This window comes from Hemiscyllium ocellatum (genome assembly GCF_020745735.1).
Source record: "Hemiscyllium ocellatum isolate sHemOce1 chromosome 40 unlocalized genomic scaffold, sHemOce1.pat.X.cur. SUPER_40_unloc_1, whole genome shotgun sequence".
NCBI lineage: Eukaryota > Metazoa > Chordata > Chondrichthyes > Orectolobiformes > Hemiscylliidae > Hemiscyllium > Hemiscyllium ocellatum.
This window is the reverse complement of record NW_026867526.1, coordinates 822,919-841,331: the sequence shown is the minus strand read 5'-3', so window position 1 is coordinate 841,331 and position 18,413 is coordinate 822,919. Positions and strand designations below refer to the sequence as shown.

Below are 18,413 nucleotides of genomic sequence, written 5' to 3'. Positions count from 1 at the left end.
TCAGGGTCGGTTGTCAGTAACATTTTAATTTTTTTCAAGCACATCGCAGTTGTCAAATGTAATGTTTTCCCTGTGTCTGGGCGCATCCGCCCCTGGAGCTCCCGCTCCCTACCTACCGTTTTTCAATGCGGCCCTACGCGCCGTATAGCCCCCCCACAAACAATCTCAGCGCAATACAGTCTACTTACTGTCTCAACGTCCTGAAACTCACTCTCAAGTTACCCATATTAATTCGCATCTACCCTCAGAGTTTCTGTTCCCCCTGCCTTATCAGCAGCCTTTTTCTTTGTACATCTGTTCCAGAGCCACTGCTCCCCTGCCTCATTTTCCTGAAGGTGGATACCACCCCTCATGTCGTGTGAATTTGGAATTGTTCTAACTTATTACTACTTTGCACTCAATCTCATGAATGGTCCTCCTTAAGTTCTAATAAAGTCATATCATGAGAAAAAAATAACGTTGAGCATTCATAAAATTACAATCAAAAATAGCACACTGAATCAAATGACAAACAACAAGTTTCACACATAAAACCATTAACAAACAGATGAATTCAAGCCAGAGCACAAAGTGTTAAACTGCTTGTTAGCTGAGAAGCCTTTTTTTAAAAAAAAATCCATACACAAACACAACTTCTCACATCCACAGAGACTTTTTTACAATCAAATTTACACACACAAAGACACACACAAATCTTCACCAACACAAAATTCCTATCGGGGCCGGCCCACAAAGACATAAATATTCAGATTTAGATAACCACCTTATTTATCCGACTCCTTTTGTCTTTCATACAGTCCTCCCTTACTACTGCTACCATTATCTTAGCCTTCCGTTCCTCCGCCATTATGTCTCTCTATACAAATACTTTCTGAACCTCCTGTAACAACTCCGACTCATTTCTACCGTTCCCGTTCTCTATCTTCTGTAACTTCTTCTGGATATCAGGCCATGTCTTTGTCACGAAGTGAACCTTTACCATCCGTCATCCTATTTCCCCATCTGGGTCTATACCCGAACATTTCCTAACCGACTCCCTTAATCTGTGTATGAATGCACAGGGAGACTCGTCCTTTCCCTGCCTCAGGTCGAAAACCTTAGCTAAATTTTGTTGTTTGGGGATGCAAGTTTGTATCCCTTGGATTATCAAATTTTGCATGTCTAACATATTATTCCACCCTTCTATATTGTGGTGGTCCCAGTTAGGGTTCTGAAGGGGATATTTGTCTTCACCCCTAACCATCCCCCTCTCATGCCAAATTGTCCGGCAAGCTTAATACTGGCACTGCTACTAGTTTTTTTTAATCTCAATTAACACTTTCCCTATCCAGTATCCCCATATAAGTCTCCTTTCTCCCCCAGTAAATAGTATATTCAAAAATAGACATTAACTCAGCCCACATATACAGACTGGGCCTCAAAAATTGATTTGTTCTGACAATCCTATCGGATTCTCATCCAGGACCGTCATTTCCTTCTAAATGTTCCGACCTCCCCACTGGTGAGGGGGTCACACACAAACCCAATCTCCTTGTCCCCTATCGGCACTTTAGTCGATACGTTCTTCCTTTTTTAAGAAATATTGCAATGTTCCTAGCTTCTCATATCCTCAAACACCAATTTATTAATTCATGCTTGACTAACTTTAAAGCCTGTTCCTAACTTGTAAACATATTTATATATTTACGTCCATTTATTCAGTATTTAATATTTAAAATGTAAAATGCATACAGTTCCCAATTTTGAAATCCACTTTAATCACCCAGATTTAGTACTCTAATTTAGATCCAAAATTAGTTTTCTTATGTACTCCTGACCAATTATTTCTTAATTACAATACTTTAGGTCGTAAAATAATCAGAGCTGTCTTACAATAATTTGTCAATTCAAGTTTAAAAAAAATTCTAATGGCCGAATCCAAGGTCTCAGATAATAACCATGGAAGTTATCGTCTCTTTTTTTTTTCCGACAGTCTACTGTTGAACTGAAACTACAACTGTCCTTCACATATTGAAAATAAATCATGTTAAGTTTACATAAAGATCACATTTAAAACAATCCTGGAACTCAAGCTCCAGTGAATAAAACTTCCTCATTCAATCACTAACAAACCAATGTGCATTCAAACCGAATCACAGAGGGTTAAATGTTTTGCGAGCAGTTCTCGCACTCTCTCTCTGTCGGTCTTACTGCAAGCTGCTGGTAAAAAAATTCTCATTATCCACGTTCGGACCTCCCTCTTCCTTATTTGCTTTTGATTCCTTATTTCCCATTTCCGAGGACTTACGAAGATTTACCCGTGTCAAGACACACTCACAGGACCCTCCGGTCCTCAGATTCGTGCGCGCCACGCCTCTACAGAAGGCCTGCAGGACCCCGTGGCACACACTCCTCCTTGAACCAGACATCTGCAAGTATCCGTGTCAAAACACACTTACCCCGCAGGACCCTCCGGTCTTCAGATTCGCGCGTGCCACGCCTCTGCAGAAGGCCTGCAGGACCCCGTGACGCACGCTCCTCCTTAAACCAGACATCTGCGCCCTCGATCGCCCAGGAACACAAGCAGGACCCTCCGGTTCTCAGATTCGCGCGTGCCACGCCTCTGCAGAAGGCCTGCAGGACCCCGTGACGCACGCTCCTCCTTAAACCAGACATCTGCAAGGTATCTTACCTGGGTTTGGTGCACCAAAATTACTCGATCGAAAAAAACTTCCCTTCTGCCTCGGTTCCCTGTGCTTTGTTTTCCTGAGTTCTCCGGATATCACTCGCTCAAGCCGCGTGGGGCGACGAGCAAGCACTCAGGGACTGCCAAATTCGGCAGGGTGCACCTTCCCCGATGTCCTTTCTCGATCCCCTCGCAGACGGAGTGTCGATCCCGGACACGAGCCCCCAAGTTGTTAGACGTAAAAAGTCAGCTCAAGACAAATTCAGGAAAACAAAGTTTATTAGCAATTAGCAAGTCTGCAGAGTTGGGTACCCCTCAAAGAAAGGGACCCTGATCGTTACAAAGCATCCCCTGATATACCCTTAAACTCCACCCCCTGTTGAGTCAGGTGATTCTCAATCTCAAGCAACCGGTACTTTTCCATTACTTGTTTACCCCAATCTTGCAAGTGCAGCTGGACACATTTCCCCCTCAAGTGTTTACAATCTCCCCAGGCAGCTGACAACCACCCATTGTCCACCTCAAGTTGTTTCTCCCTCGTTATCAGTCACGAGGTTCGTTTTCGGCCTTGTGGTTTTGCTGTCTGGACTTGGTTTTGCTATGTGTAAGGTCGCCCATTGTCTGGTTTGTTATCTGTCTGACCTTGTGGTCCAGCTGCAACTTGTTTACCCCTTCTGCTGCTATAGCTAAGTTAGTCAAATTCATATGTCGGCCATTTTCTTTTGGTCACCTTCTTGCCCCTTATGCTTATGCACATCTTGAATCGTTACTCCAACTCTCACAATACTTATTCGATTTCCATTTTATTATTATCCACCATGTTTCCTGGACATCACTCCTGTTTGTTGTGTTCTCTATGCCCTAAGCTGCTTGACCATTGATTGCTCTGTCTGGTTCACTGCAGCTTTTGCTTTTGATCGATTTGTCGCTATTTGTTTTCATCAGATGAAATCTCAGTATTGCACAGAGAAAACTGCAATGAGGGTTCTCGCAACAATCTGTATTTTCTTTTCTTTAAAGAATATTCCCAACTACTTTCGGTATGAACGTGGAAAGATCATTAACAATGTTCCATGGTACTGCTATACCAGGTCCAGTTATTATAATGGCCTTCAGTTGGCAAGTTTTAAATATATTGAACAATTCTTGACACCAAAGTTCCCATTCACTTTCATTCCCTTTCTCAATATTCTGACAGTCAGGTACATCTCTGAGGCTATGAAGGTACGGAAGGTACTGAGGGGTCAGAGAAACACAGCGAATGATCCAGAAATAGAGAGCAGACGGAATTCTGTAATTTTACTCTTTTCCATATCTGCCAGCTTCATACTTCTCTGGTTATTGTATATTTTATATATTTTTCACATCGGGCATTCCTTGCATCGCACTGCTTTTCTTCTCTTTCTACAAGCTGCCTTAATGCTGCGGAACCTAAGTTGCTGCACAAATGCTTTTATTTATGTGGTGACTCAGAAAAACTTCAGAGACCAGTTAAAGTCTGCAGTGAAATATCCAGCTATAAAAGTAATTCAATTGATGAATAAATCCAAGTAACAAACAGCCAACATGAAATGCAGCAGCTAATGGAATATGAGGTCCACATGAGGATTGGACTGAATGGAGAAGCAGGAGCAACAATATGACAACATCCCTTTTTTACTGGGCAGGGAATAACTCCAACTGTGGGGCAGAATGAAAGAGACTGGAGGAGCAAAGCCAGTGTAAAGGATTGTCAGCAAGAATAACTCTTCATAGAAAGCTGAATAACAGAAGCATAACAGAAAAAGGAGCGAGGTATGCACAAAAATCTTTTTTTCCCAAGTAATCCGTTCTCAGCGAGTGAAGCGAGTACAAATAGAAATGACCAGAAAGAAAGTATCAGCATTCACTGCAGGTCGGAGTGGCAAAAGCAACAACAGTCTCCTGACCCATGCTTCCTCACTTATCGGAATCAAAGTTTAAAAATCTAACATGTTTCCTGTAACAAAGATTAAATGATATACTGTTTACAAATGTATTTCAGCAATACTTTACTTTTTCCGTTTCCATTCAGTTTCCCCGGCCTGATGTTCATACCACTCCCTATCTTAATTTGTTACTTTCCATGATTCAGTTGCTGTGTTGATGGGGAATCCAAGGCCAAGTCACAGGGTTCAAAGGCAAGTGGGATGTGAACTCGGGAATGAGGTTGGACATTGTGTGTGAACATGCTTACTGCTTTCATTTAAAATTTGTGGTGTCTCTTAGTGACTCTGGAAGAACCCTCTTTCCATTGTGGCTTTATATAAAAAAGTGTGATAAATTCAAAAAGATATTTGCACCATCATGAAGAATTGTTTGCTTCTGAAAAACGGCTCCGAAATCCCTGCCTCAGCTCATAATTGGTGAAACATTGTCACCACTGTACCCTTCTATTCCAGTGCCATATCAGCTGGATACCAATTTACAAAATCCATGTCTTTATTTTGTTCAAATTTCTTCTATTCTCCTAGTTTGCATATCCCAACAAATTCCAATATTCTCTGATTATCTGGAGACTACCAGATCCAACACAGATACATTGTCCTCCAAATTCTTGGTTGTCAATTCTCACTTGTGAGTTCAAAATCTTCCATGTTCATCCACTGAATTCTTCACTTTTTTTGGACTGGTGTGAATCTTGTTTTATAAACTCTCTATCAAAGTGTTAGATATTGTCTTGTGCTGTCAAAGTTACCAGCGTGTGCAATGATGAAATAAGTTACCGATCGATTTGCAGTAAGTCAAATGAAATGGCAGATAATAACATTATAAACAATAGTAAGTCTAATGATTGGGAGTAGATTCGGATTAGTTTAGTTTAGTTTAGTTTAGTAGATTCGGTTGCTGCCCACCATTCCTGCAAATACATTCACTTCTGTCTTCATTTATTTAACAACTGCCAGTTCCAGCTGGTTGATGGTCACTTGGTCCACATTCCTCCATTCCTTGCACATCCATCTGCTTATGGACTAAAAGACGCTTAAATACACGTATCATATATGTCTCCATTAACAGCCCTGATATTATGTTCCAAACATCTACTATTCTCAGTGAAAAACAACCTTGCCCCACATCTCATTTGAACTTTCACACTTTCATCTTCAATGTATATTCCACAGTTTGAGACATTGCAATTCTGGGAAAGAGATTCTGACTGTCAACTCTATTTATGTGTCTCATAATTTTATACACTTCCATGGAGTCTCCCCTCAGCTTCCGCTGCTCCGAGGAAAACAACCTGAGTTCTTCCAGAGTCTCCTCATAGCTCGTAACATCTAATACAACAAGCATCCTGGTAAACCTCTTCTGCACCCTCCACATCCTCCCTGTAATGTGGTGACCAGCATTCAACACAACACTCTAAGTGAAGCCGAACTGAAATCTTATAAAGCAGCAACATGACATCCTCACTCTCCTTTCTTCCCTGCACTTTGTATGGAGCCCATGAGCTTATGTATTTCTCACACAGCTCTATCCTGTATAAACTTTACCTCACAAAGTTACCCGTCCCCTAGCCCCACCCTATAGCGTCGCCGTGCCAACCATCACATAGCAACCACCACACCAAAACCGGGACAGTGATGGTGATCGAACTACCACAGTAACTCATGTCCTCTAATATGATGCTTTTCCCATCCCTTCCACAATACCTGTCTACTCTGCCGACAAGCAGGGTGCCCCCATTACCAGAACTGACTTCCCCAACCTCATTACTACTGTAAGGGCCCCAGAATATCTCCTTGAGAATTTCATCGAACTGATCCACAAATGACAGGAACAGACAGTGTCAGCATGGATTGGTGAACGGGAATTCAAGATTGAAAAATCTACTGGAGAATTCTGGGGATGTTATGAGTAGTTTGTTTGGCCAACTTTCTTGACTGCAGTGGTACAGATTCCCTGATCCTGATTGTCCCAAAATATGCACATGCAGCATGTTTGCTGCTTTAGCTGCTGTTCCAAGTGCCTGACAGACCAGCCCCTTTTTGATCACCGCTAACAACAACAATAAGGTGCCTGGCTTATGTCTGCGATAAACACCCAGGCAAGACAGGAACACTGTTTAACATTAGGTTCTGATCGAGGCATCAAAGTAAAAAAAGCAAAGGACAGGCAGAGATGTTGTGCCAGTCTCTGAGCAGGTCATGTCTCAGGCGCTGGAGAGTTTGTAGTGTTCTTAGAGTAATAATGTACTTTGTGGACAGGTAATTATACATCTTGATGCACTGTCTTTTTAAACTCGGGCTTATTTCGCCTGCTCCACAAGTATCTATTGGAGTGGTTAATGTGAGAATCGGCGCTCAGAGTAATATGCCTCTGACTTGCTCATTCATGATACCACACACAACTGTGTCCTACATCAGTGAATATGTAATCTAATTGTACTCACAGGCCTTTAAATTGAGAAAATAAAGCCGTCACAAACACCTATTGACTCTGGTTGTTCTTGCACGCTGATGACAAACATTCTTAAAGATTTACAAGAATTGTTGCCAGGGTTGGAGTAGTTTTAGCTACAGGAAGAGGGTGAATAGGCTGGGGCTGTTTTCTCTGGAGCTTCAGAGGCTGCGAGTTGACCGTATAGAGGTTTATAAAATCATGAGGAGCATGGATAGGGTAAACAGAAAAGGCATTTTCCCTGCGGTAGTCCAGAACGAGAGGGCATCGGTTTAGGGTGAGAGAGGAAAAAGTTAAAAGGAACCTAAGGGGCAATGTATTCATGCAGAAGGTGGTGTCTGTGTGGAATTAGCTGCCAGAGGAAGTGGTGGAGGTTGATACAAATACAACATTTTAAAGGCATCTAGTTGAGTAGATGAAGGGTTTTGAGGAATATGGGCCAAGTGCTGTCAAATAGGTTACATTAGGTTCGAAAATCTGGTCAGCATGGACAAGTTGTACTGTACATCTCTGCGACTCTATGTGCTTTAAAACATCAGATTTTTCCTTCTTCACAGTGTTCTCAAAATCTCTCTTTCAATAAATCCGAGTCATCATCGTCATCATCAAAATCTAAACTGTTGATTAATTCAATAGTTTCATCTTCTCCATTTTGTTTTCTGAAATGCCATTTGACATTAGATGGAGCTGGTGGGCAACTTTGTTTTCCTTCTGCAGTTCGGAGTTGGGAGTTGGTGGGAAGGGGCGGCGTGCACTAGGGATAAAGTGATAACATTGAGAGTAAGTGCTGAACATGCAGAAAGTGACAGGTGAATAGCAACCGAAAACAAATTGATTTGCACGAATGCGAGTCTGACGTGACCAAAAGGTTGGCAGTGCACTTTCTTACACACAGACTCGGTAGACGAGAGATAAAGCGAACACACAAAAAAGTGAACTAATAAAGCTGATTTTCGGATTCTTTTATGAGGGGTGCACGATTCTCAGAAACACTGCAATACCAGGACGATGTGTGAAGTTGGTTGAGCAAACTCCTAATCCAACCTCTTCCTGCAAAATTCAGAATACTATTTAGTCCCTAATTCAGGGATGGATCAGATTTTAAAGCTGACAAGAACAGACATGATCGAAAAGTGATACTGGTGTTATCATCATGATTCGAGGGGTGCTGGAAAAGCACAGCAGGTCTGACAGCATCCAAAGAGCAGGAAAATCGACTTTTCGAGCAAATGCCCTTTATCAGGAATAATGCTGGGAGCCTCGTGGGTGAGGAGATAAATAAGAGGGGGTGGGGGTAAGTTGAAGGTAGCTGAACTGCAATAAATGGGTCGAGGTGGGGATAAAGGTGATAGGTCATGGGGAAGAGTGGAGCAGACAGGTGGGAAGGAAGATTGGCAGGTGGGACTGATCATGAAGATGGTGCTGAGCTGGGAGGTTGGAACTGGGATAAAGTGGGGGTGTTGGAGAAGTGAGGAAGCTGGTGAAATCCACATTGATGCCATGGGGTTGAAATGTCCCAAGATGGTAGATGAGGCATTTTTCCTTCAGGTGTCGGATGGTGAGGGAGTAGCGATGGAGGAGGCCCCGGACTTGCATGTCCTCGGCAGAGTAGGAGGGTGAAATGAATGCTTCAGCCATGGAGCAGTGGGTTTGATTGGTGTGGGTGTTCTGAAAATGTCGTCTGAAGTGCTCTGTGAGAAGGTGTCCAGTCTTCCCAATGTAGAGGAGACCGAAACGTGAGCAACAGATACAATAAATGACATTGGTGGAGGTGCAGGTGAAGCATTGACGGATGTGGAAGGCACCTTTCGAGCCTTGGACGAAGCTGAGCAGGGATGTGTGGGTGCGAGTTTTGCAATTCCTCACTCGACTCTTTCTCAGCTCTACTCCTCCAAGTGATGATGCGAACTGAGCATGCACATCCCCGAAAGCTTTCTTGTAAACCTGTTTCACCTTGTCTCGACAGTCTCCACAATCATTCCGATTGTGTGGTTTCCAGAACAGGAAACAATGCTCCAGCTGAACCTGATCTGGTGCATTATAGAAAAACAAACACAACATCACCTCATTGCTCCTACAGTCTCTGTCACTGTGAACAAGGACCAGGAGACAATGTTTTCTATGAGATGTTCTCTCAGCCTATCCTGCCAACATAGATGCCATCAGTCCATGTACACCCTGCTCCTGTTAAACCCCTTTTGAATTGGAGCCAAATTGTCGATTGACTCTTCTTCTGCCCAAAATCTATCACCTCACACTTCTCCACATTGGACTTCATCATCATCCATCCATCTTCCCCACCAAAATACCAATAACATTCCGACACTCGTAACTATCCTGCTAACAGCTCTTAACTCCTTTTTTTAACTGTTAATGACATATTTCGACATTGTGGCTGCATATTAGGGAACAATGAACTTCGAGAATACCAAGCACCCCCACATTTACCCAACACACTTTGTTCAGAGTGTGTGTGTGTGTGTCTATTGGAAAGGATCCATTTTCACACCCAAACCCGTGGATACTCAAAGCAAGTCTTCCTCACTGTCCTATTCCAATCGCCTGGCAATAACTGAGAACGTATCATTCGTCCACCTTTTTGACTGCACCGTCACATTAACTTTCTGATCATTGTGTACCGAGTCCTAACATTCGCAAAGGATGGCTGTGTTTCATAATTTCTCACCATTTTAAAGATAAGCATTGAGATTTTATCTTTCCTTCCTACAATCGTGAATCATATTTCACCACATCATGACTGACTGGATAAATGTAAATTATTTTTCCAGTGAAATGCTTAGAGATCTTATGAGCACAGTTGAGAAGTTTTGGTCACGTGGAATCCAGGGAAAGCTCGCCATTTGGATGAAAATTGGCTTGAAATTAGGAGACAGAAGGTGGAGGTTGATGATTGCTTTTCGGACTGGAGGCCTGTGACCACAGGTGAGCTGCAAGGATTGGCGCTGGGTCCACTATTGTCCATCATTTATATAAATAACTTAAATATGACTATAGGAGGCATGTTTAATCAGTTTGCAGCTGACACTTCAACTGGTGATGTTGTGGACAGTGACGATGGTTATCTCAGAATACAAGGGGACCTTGATCAAAAGGGGCAATGGGCCGAGGAGTAGCAAATGGAGCTCAATTTAGATAAACCTGAGGTGCGAAGTTTTGGTAAGGCAAACCAGGGCAGGACTTACACATTTAGTGGTAAGATGTGACTGCTGAACAAAGGCACGTTTGAGTGCAGGTTCATAGTGATTTAAAATGGAGAAGCAGGTAGACAGGGCCATGAAGAAGGCATTTGATACACTTGCCTTTATTAGTCAGCACATTGAATGTAGGTGTTGAGATGTCTCGGGTCTCCCTGATTAGACCAGGTGAACAGCCCCAACCTGGAAATATATATTCAATGAGGTTCACTCATTGACTGCGTCCCAGTCATTACTTCCGTCCCCATCTAATTCCTGGGACAAAGGCCCATTCTCTTTCCTGCAACATATCATGAGTCATTTTCCCACGAGATCCACTTCTTCGGACTCGGGGCTGCATTCCGCCGCCTTGGGCTGGACTGTGGCCCACTTCTTGCATCTCAGAAGAAATGTATCTTCTTCTACAGATGGTAATGGTGTCAATGCTGCAACATCTGCCATGTCCATCTCACTCTCAGAGGATTCTTCCACACTGAGTGGAGGAGGGGGAGAACCCACAGGTTGGGACAGCCTTGCTGAATGTTGTGAGGGGCAGGGTATGTTGTGCTCCTGACCATGTCTTGAGGTTGCAGCAATCATGTGATCCTCAAAATTGTTTAGGACTTCTAGTGTGACATAAGCATTGTACGTCTTGTGACCTGACTTCACTTTGAACACATTCAGGGCCATTCCCACCGATTCAACCGCACATTTTGTGCCATGAAATAAACTGCCTCCCACAAAGAGGGGTTTTGTGACTGGCATTGGCCTTCCTGATGCCGTGTCACTCTCCCTACAACATCCGAGAAGATCCAATTTAACTTGGAGGCTTCTTCACATTAGCAATTCTGGTGGCGATGTCACTGCAGTTGTGTGAGCGGTGTTTCTCTCATCAGAGAGAAAGTGGGACAGTTTGACATCCAGTGAAGTTGTCGGCTGTTTACTTAACTTTGCCCTCAATGTTTGGACTGTACTTTCCACCATACAATCAGACAACGCATGCAGTTGTCACTACATGCGAATGCCATTCGATTTTAGGTAGTACACTAAACTACCTGCTGGCAAATGAATACCCTTTATCTGTGACCGACATCCTTAAAGTACAGATCCCACAAAATGGACTGGCACATTCGTCATGTAACTGTGTTAAGGTTCTACCTGGTCAGTGCCATGAAAATGAGGCACTGCTGGTGACAATTTCTGTCCTTCTTGGCATTGTGGATACTGCCTCACCAACATGGCTGCATCGGCATCCAATTCTGGCTATCAGACATAACCTCTCACCAACATCTTCATTTTGGAAATCATAGGATGAGCCTGGTGGTATCTGACAATGACCTTTGTCTGTAACAAACATGTTTGCTCCCCACATAAGCGTGCCATCTTCAACAATCATCTGGTCTTGCCAGCTCCAGAAAGAATTCCATCCTGGTTATGATGATCGTCATCAGTTTCGAACACCACCAGTTGTTCTTGTTTGGCCAGGACTTGTATCTACAGTGTGATATTGTCAGAGATGAGCAGAAAGGATGCAGAATGGTTAAAACTAAAATGAACTCTTCCTTTGGTGGCACGCGCCATGGTGACTTCAGGCATTAACCAGTTGACTGCAGATATGGTGTTCCTAGTTGTAAATCCATGCACTCAGAATAAGAGCTCACTTCTGAATTTAACCTCAAGCTGGAAGTGGGATAGCCCTGCCTTCTCCAGGTAGCTCTAGCAGGGTTTTGTGAAGCATTACTACATCAAAGATATGTTCAGGAACCTATTGGTTGAACTTTCTCACACAAAAGGTTACTGCCAAACATTCCATCTCCATCTGGATGCATTTTCATTCAGCATCAGCCAAACTCTGGGAAGCAAGTACGACCAGGCAATCCCTTCTGTCGGTGAGCTAGCAGTAACTGGATACCAGATGGTGGTGCTTTGTACGTCAGTGCCACATCTGACTGGAGACCATTCTCTGCCAAGGCATTAAATGATGATAGCTGCTTTTTCAATTCCCATAAGGGTTCTTCTTGGTGATGTGAGTATTTGCAAAGCAAGCCCTTCTCAATAGCAAATCTCAGTTGCCAAAATGGAGGCCAGGTGATTACACAATTTTCTCTGTAATAATTCACCAACCCAAGGAAAGACTGAAGCTCCAATGCAGACATGGGAGCCAATGAACCCTTGGTTGTCCTTGCTTTATCTTTCAATCTGTCTTACCCACTTGTCCATGCAGTAGCTCAATTACGTCACTTGGGGTGTCTTGGAACACATTTTCTTCCTTCCTAAGGTCTTGGATAAACATTAAATGATATTTGTTGATCTTCCCTGTGATGAGCAAATCTTCATAGAAATAGGGACCATGGGTAGACCTTGTAAACAGTTCTCGGCCATTCACTGGAAACAATTCATTGGCTGATGATATCCCAAAACAAAGGCAGTCAAGTACAGTGGTTACACCCTTTATGGGTATTAACTGTAGCATATTTATGGGAATCCTCATTGAAGCATAATGCTACATTCATATGACACATATCCAGCTTTGTAAAGGACAAGGCATCTGTGGTTTTCCAGACAAGTCCTCAATGTGATGCATCAGTTATATACCTGGCTTCAAAAATTCCCTCATCGATTCATTAAAATCTCCACATAGGCAAATTGACACATAGTGGGTTCGAACAGCACTGCACAAAGGGCACACTGCAGTGGTTTGATCATCGTTAGCTTTCCAGGCTCTTGATGTGTGCCTCTACTTTTGCACGTAAGGGAAATGAGACTGATAGTGTGGGTCTGTTGTGCCAAATGGCCTACTTCCGCACTGTAGAGGTTTTCTCAACCCTCGGGTTCTCTGTTCGACAACACTCTACAGGCGATTCCAAATGTGGTCTTGGATTGTTCCTCATACCAAATGCACTATTTTGCATGTATCAACATTATACTCTGTCTAACACTCCTTACAAACCATGCGCTCTATTTTCTCAACCAAATCCTTTACATAAATGACAAACAGCATTGGACACATCACCAATTCATATATTCATCACAAGCCTCCAGTCTGATAACCAACACCCAGTCTGTGCAACACACTCGTCCAAATAGGCATAGTACTCTACTCTTCCAAAACAGAAACACAAGCTGCTTTCACTTTATAAAACAAAATAAAGACACTTTTCCTTGAGGGAAAAACAGAAGGAAATAAACAATTAAAACTTGGCTCTCCCTGTGTCCACTAACCACTCCTGGTCATGGGTCACACAGTGCCAAAATAAAATAAAGTCAAGGTTGTCAAATAAAACAAACAACAAATGAACAGCTCAAATGCACAGTCATCTTCACAGAAAATCTTAGTTTGCTCTCTCTCATGGATTTTGTCTGATCCACTGTAATCTCCAGCATTTGTTCATTTCAACAAAAATTATGTTAAAAATCACCTCTCTCTGCTCTGTCGATATTGAACATTCCTAAGGAGGGTATCTGGGAATGGTTAAAAATCCAGAGGAAGGACACCTGCTCATTTCAACTAAAAACAATGTACTGCTCACACTGACTACCATCAAGGGTTTCTGGTTAGCGACATTGCAGGACTTCAATACAAGCCCCCTCGGTCTAAAAGTGGGCAGCTTATCTGAGGTGAGGTCCTGCAGTGAGGTAGATTCAGAGCTGTTTTGTGGTGATGACATTGCCCTACTCGACACTGGTTCAGAGGCAGAATGGGTCAGTGTTGAAACCATTTGTCTTTAAAGTGACTCACACATCGTTCTGGACCAGGTGAGGGATGGTGACAAGTTTCATGATGCAACTAAAGCAGAGAACGCTCCACATATGCTTCCTGTTTGATGGTGTCAAAGGACTTTGAAAGTTCTAAGAGCACCGTATATAACAGTAAAAATCATGTCCTTTGTTCCCGTCTGGGGCTGAAGACCACAGAAATTCCGGGATGGGTTCCTAAGGCACAGGCAGGAGGGAGTTGACAAGGACCTTGGTGATACGTTTTCCAATGGTCGACATCAGGGAGATTTTGCTGTAGTTAGCACAGTCTCACATGTTCTGTTGTGAAAACACTCACAACTGTGGCATCAGTGAGCTCTCCAGGGATGCTCCCCTCCTTCCAGGTAAGGCAGACAAGGGCATGCAGCTGCATTGGGAGCTCAGTGCCCATCCATCTCAATGCTTCAGGGCGAATACCTATTGCACCTGTAGCCTCATAAAAAGAAACTCAAGTCAATCAAAGAAAACAAACAATAAATGAACAGCTCTGATGAGGAGTCATCTCAACTCTATATCCTAGCTTGCTCTCTCTCTCATGGATGCTGTCTGACTTGTAGTAATATCCAGCATTTGGTTTTTTCAAAGAATAAACCCTCTCTGTTATGTCGCTATTGAACACTCCTGGGAAAAGAACAACAATGGGTTGCAATCCAGAGGAAGTACACCTGCTCATTTCAACTGAAAATAATTTATCACTCACACTGAACCCCATCAAGTGTTTTTGGGACAACAACAGTGCAGGACTAAAACAAAAGCCCCCTTGGAGTAAATATGGGCAGCTTGTCGGTGGAGTGGTCCTGCAGCAACTTAGGTTCAGGAGTGTTGTGGTGATGACACAGACCTGCTCGCCACCAGTTCAAAGGGGCAAAGGGCAGGTGTTGAAGCCATTTGTCATAATGATGACATCTGTCATTGTGGACCAGGAGAAGGGTGGTGACAAATGTCATGCTGTAACTAAAGTGGTGAAGAACACTTCAAAAATGCTTCCTGATTGATGGTGTCAAATGCCTTTGTAAGGTCGAAGAATGCGATATGCAGCAGTGAAAATCATGTGCCTTGTGGTCCTCTGTGACAGAAAGCCAGACTGAGTCTCCAGGAGGAGTTCCTCAGGCACTGGGATGAGAGAGTTGAACAGGACCTGGGCGATGAGTTTTCCAATGCTCGACATTGAGGATATTCCCCTGGAGTTACCACAGTCTGACGTGTTCCGTTTTTTGATAACGCTCACAAATGTGGCATTTGGGAACTCTCCTGGGATATTCTCCTCCTTCCAGGTAAGGCAGACAAGGGCATGCAGCTACACGGGGAGCTCAGTATCTCCGCACTCAGGGGGAGTACCACTTGCACCCGCAATATCATTCTTAAGATGGAGAACAGTCTTCTTTGTCTCATCTAATGCTTGGTTACTGCTGAGCTCCTTGAATGCAACATGCTGCGGTATGCACGTCAACAATTTACACGTGCACAGGACATGACACTGACCTAGCCTTCACACAGATGTCTCCTCGAGTGAGCAGAACCCCTGACACACCTGCCAGTCAGGTCTCCCTGCTTGGACCAGGGGAAGAGCCCCAACCAGGGGAATTATATTTACTGCGGTTCACTGGGTGACTACGTTCCAATCATTACCTCCATCCTCCTCTAAGCCCTGGGACATGGGCCCATTCTCTTTCCTGTCACTTTCCTGAGTCATCTTCCCACTCGGTCCACTTTCCGCAGACTCTGGCTTGACCAATGGTGCCATGTCCTGTACTGCGGCCCACTTCTTGCGTCTCAGAAAAGATTTATCTTCTTCTGCTGGTGGGTAACGGTGCCAAGGCTGAGACATCTGCTATCTGTCCATCTCCCCCTCAGAAGTTTATTCCACACTGGGGAGACTGGGAGAACCCACAAGTTCGGACAGCCGTGCCAGATGTTCTGAGGGGCTGGGTTTGTTTTGAGACTGGCTACTCGAGGATTTGCAGCTGTAATGTTATCTGCGCGTTTGTTCAGGAATAGAACAGAGACCATCAGAGCGCAGCACAGGTCCTTCAACCCTTGATGTTGCGATGACTTGTGGAACAAATCTGAAGCCCATCTATCCTGCACAATTTCATTTTCATCCATAGTTTATCCAATGACCATTTAAATTCCCATAAATTTGGTGAGTCTACAACAGTTGCAGGCAGGGCATTCCACACCCGTACAAATCGCTGAGTAAAGAAACTACCTCTGACAACTGTTCTGCATCAATCACTCCTCGATTTAAAGCTGTGTCCCCTCATGTGAGCTATCACTATCCGTTGTAAAAGACTCTCATTCTCCACCCTGAATCCTCTGATTATCTCAGATATTTCAAATAAGTCACCTCTCAACCTTCTTCTCTCTAATGAAAACAGCCTCAAGTCCCTCAGCCTTTCTTCAAAAGAACTTCTCTTCATTACCAGACAACATCCTAATAAATCACCTCTGAACCCTTTCCAAACAATCTGCATCCTTCCTATAATGCAGTGACCAGAAAAGCACACAATACTCGATGTGTGGCCACACCAGAGTTTTCTACAGCTGCAACATGACCTCATGGCTCAGAAACTCAATACCTCTACCAAGAAAAGCTAACATCGTATGCTTTCTTGACAGGTCTACCAACCTGGGTGGGAAATTTCAGGGATCAATGTACTTGGTCACCAAGATATTCTGCCAACCCCTAGGTCTCTCTGTTTGACAACACTCCACACACCCTACTGTGAACTGTGTAAGTCTTGTCCTGTCCCTCGAACCAAAGTGCAACATATTGCATTTATTAAAATTAAACTTGACCTGCCATTTCTCACAAACCATGCATCCTATATTCTCATTGAAATCTTTTACATAAATGAAAAATGGCATTGGACCCGCATCCATTCCTGTATTCACCACAGGCCTCCAGCCTGAAAAACATCCCTCACTGCCTGCAACAGACATTCCCAAGATCAGGCACCACACTGCGGCATATACTCTGCTCTTAAAACTGAAACTAAACCTGCTTTCAATTTCTAAAACAAAACAAAACATACTATTCCTCTGGGCAAAGTCAGAAGGAAATAAACAATCTCAAACTGGCTATCCCTGGACTCAGTCCCCACCAAGCACTCGTGGGCAGGGGCCACAAGGGGCCAATATAAAACTAACCTCAAGCAAATCACAGAAAGCAAACAATAAATGAACAGCTCTGATGAGGAGACATCTCGACACTAAAACTTACCTTGCTCTCTCTCATGGATGCTGTCTGACCCACTGTGATCTCCAGCATTTGCTCTTTTCAATGAAATAAAAAATGCTCTCTGCTTTGTTGCTATGGAACACTCCTGGGAAAGGAACAATACTTGTTAAAACCCAGAGGTCCTACAACTGCTCACAGATTAGATTACTTACAGTGTGGAAACAGGCCCTTCGGCCTAACAAGCCCACACCGACTCTCCAAAGAGCAACCCACCCAGACCCATTCCTCGACATTTACCCCCTCAACAAATACGACTGGCAATTTAGAATGGCCAATTCACCTAACCTGCACATTTTTGGACTGTGGGAGGAAACTGGAGCACACAGAGGAAACCCATGCAGGGAGAATGTGCAAACTCCACACAGACAGTTGCCTGAGGCAGGAATGGAACCCAGGTCTCTGGCGCTGTGAGGCAGCATTGCTAACCACTGGGCCACTGTGCCACCCACTTCAAAGAAAAGTATCTAAACCCTCATACTGAAGTCCAACAATAGCTTCTGGGACAGCGAAAATGCAGGACTACAATAAAAGCCACCTGGGCTCAAACTGGGCAGATTGTCGGCAATGACACCCTGCAGCGAGGTCGATTCAGAACAGTGTTGAGTTGATGACACGGCCCTGCTCAACTGGGTAGGTGTTGGAGCCGTTTGTCATTACGATTACTTACATACATTTGCGGAAGTATTGAAGGATGGTTACAAACTTCAAGCTGCAACTAAGCGGAGAAGAATGTTCACAAATGCTTCCCAACTGATGGTGTCAAAGGCCTTTATTAGGTTCAAGAGCGACATATACAGCAGTGAAAACCATGTCCATTGTGCTTAACTATGGTTGACTGATGCTGAGACTCTGGGAGGAGTTCCTCAGCCACAGGGAAGAGACAGTTGGTGATGAGTTTCCAGTGGTCACCATCAGGGATGTTCCCCTGTGGTTACAACAGTCTGACATGTTGCCATTTTTGAAAGCATGAATGACTTTGTCATCTGGGAGCTCTCCTGGGGTGCCCTCCTCCTTCCAGATCATTCAGGCAAGTGAATTCAATTGCACTGGGAGCTCAATACCTCACACATCAATGCCTCATGGGAAGAGCCATTTGCAGCTGTCGTCTTCCTCGTCTGGTGGATGGCCATCTCTGTTC

The 18,413-nt window shown here is 43.8% G+C and overlaps 1 pseudogene; it reads right to left on the bottom strand.

Moving 5' to 3' along the window:
• Nucleotides 1-8,051: 8,051 nt before the first annotated feature.
• On the bottom strand, nucleotides 8,052-8,228 carry LOC132808811 (U2 spliceosomal RNA; annotated as a pseudogene).
• Nucleotides 8,229-18,413: the final 10,185 nt, after the last annotated feature.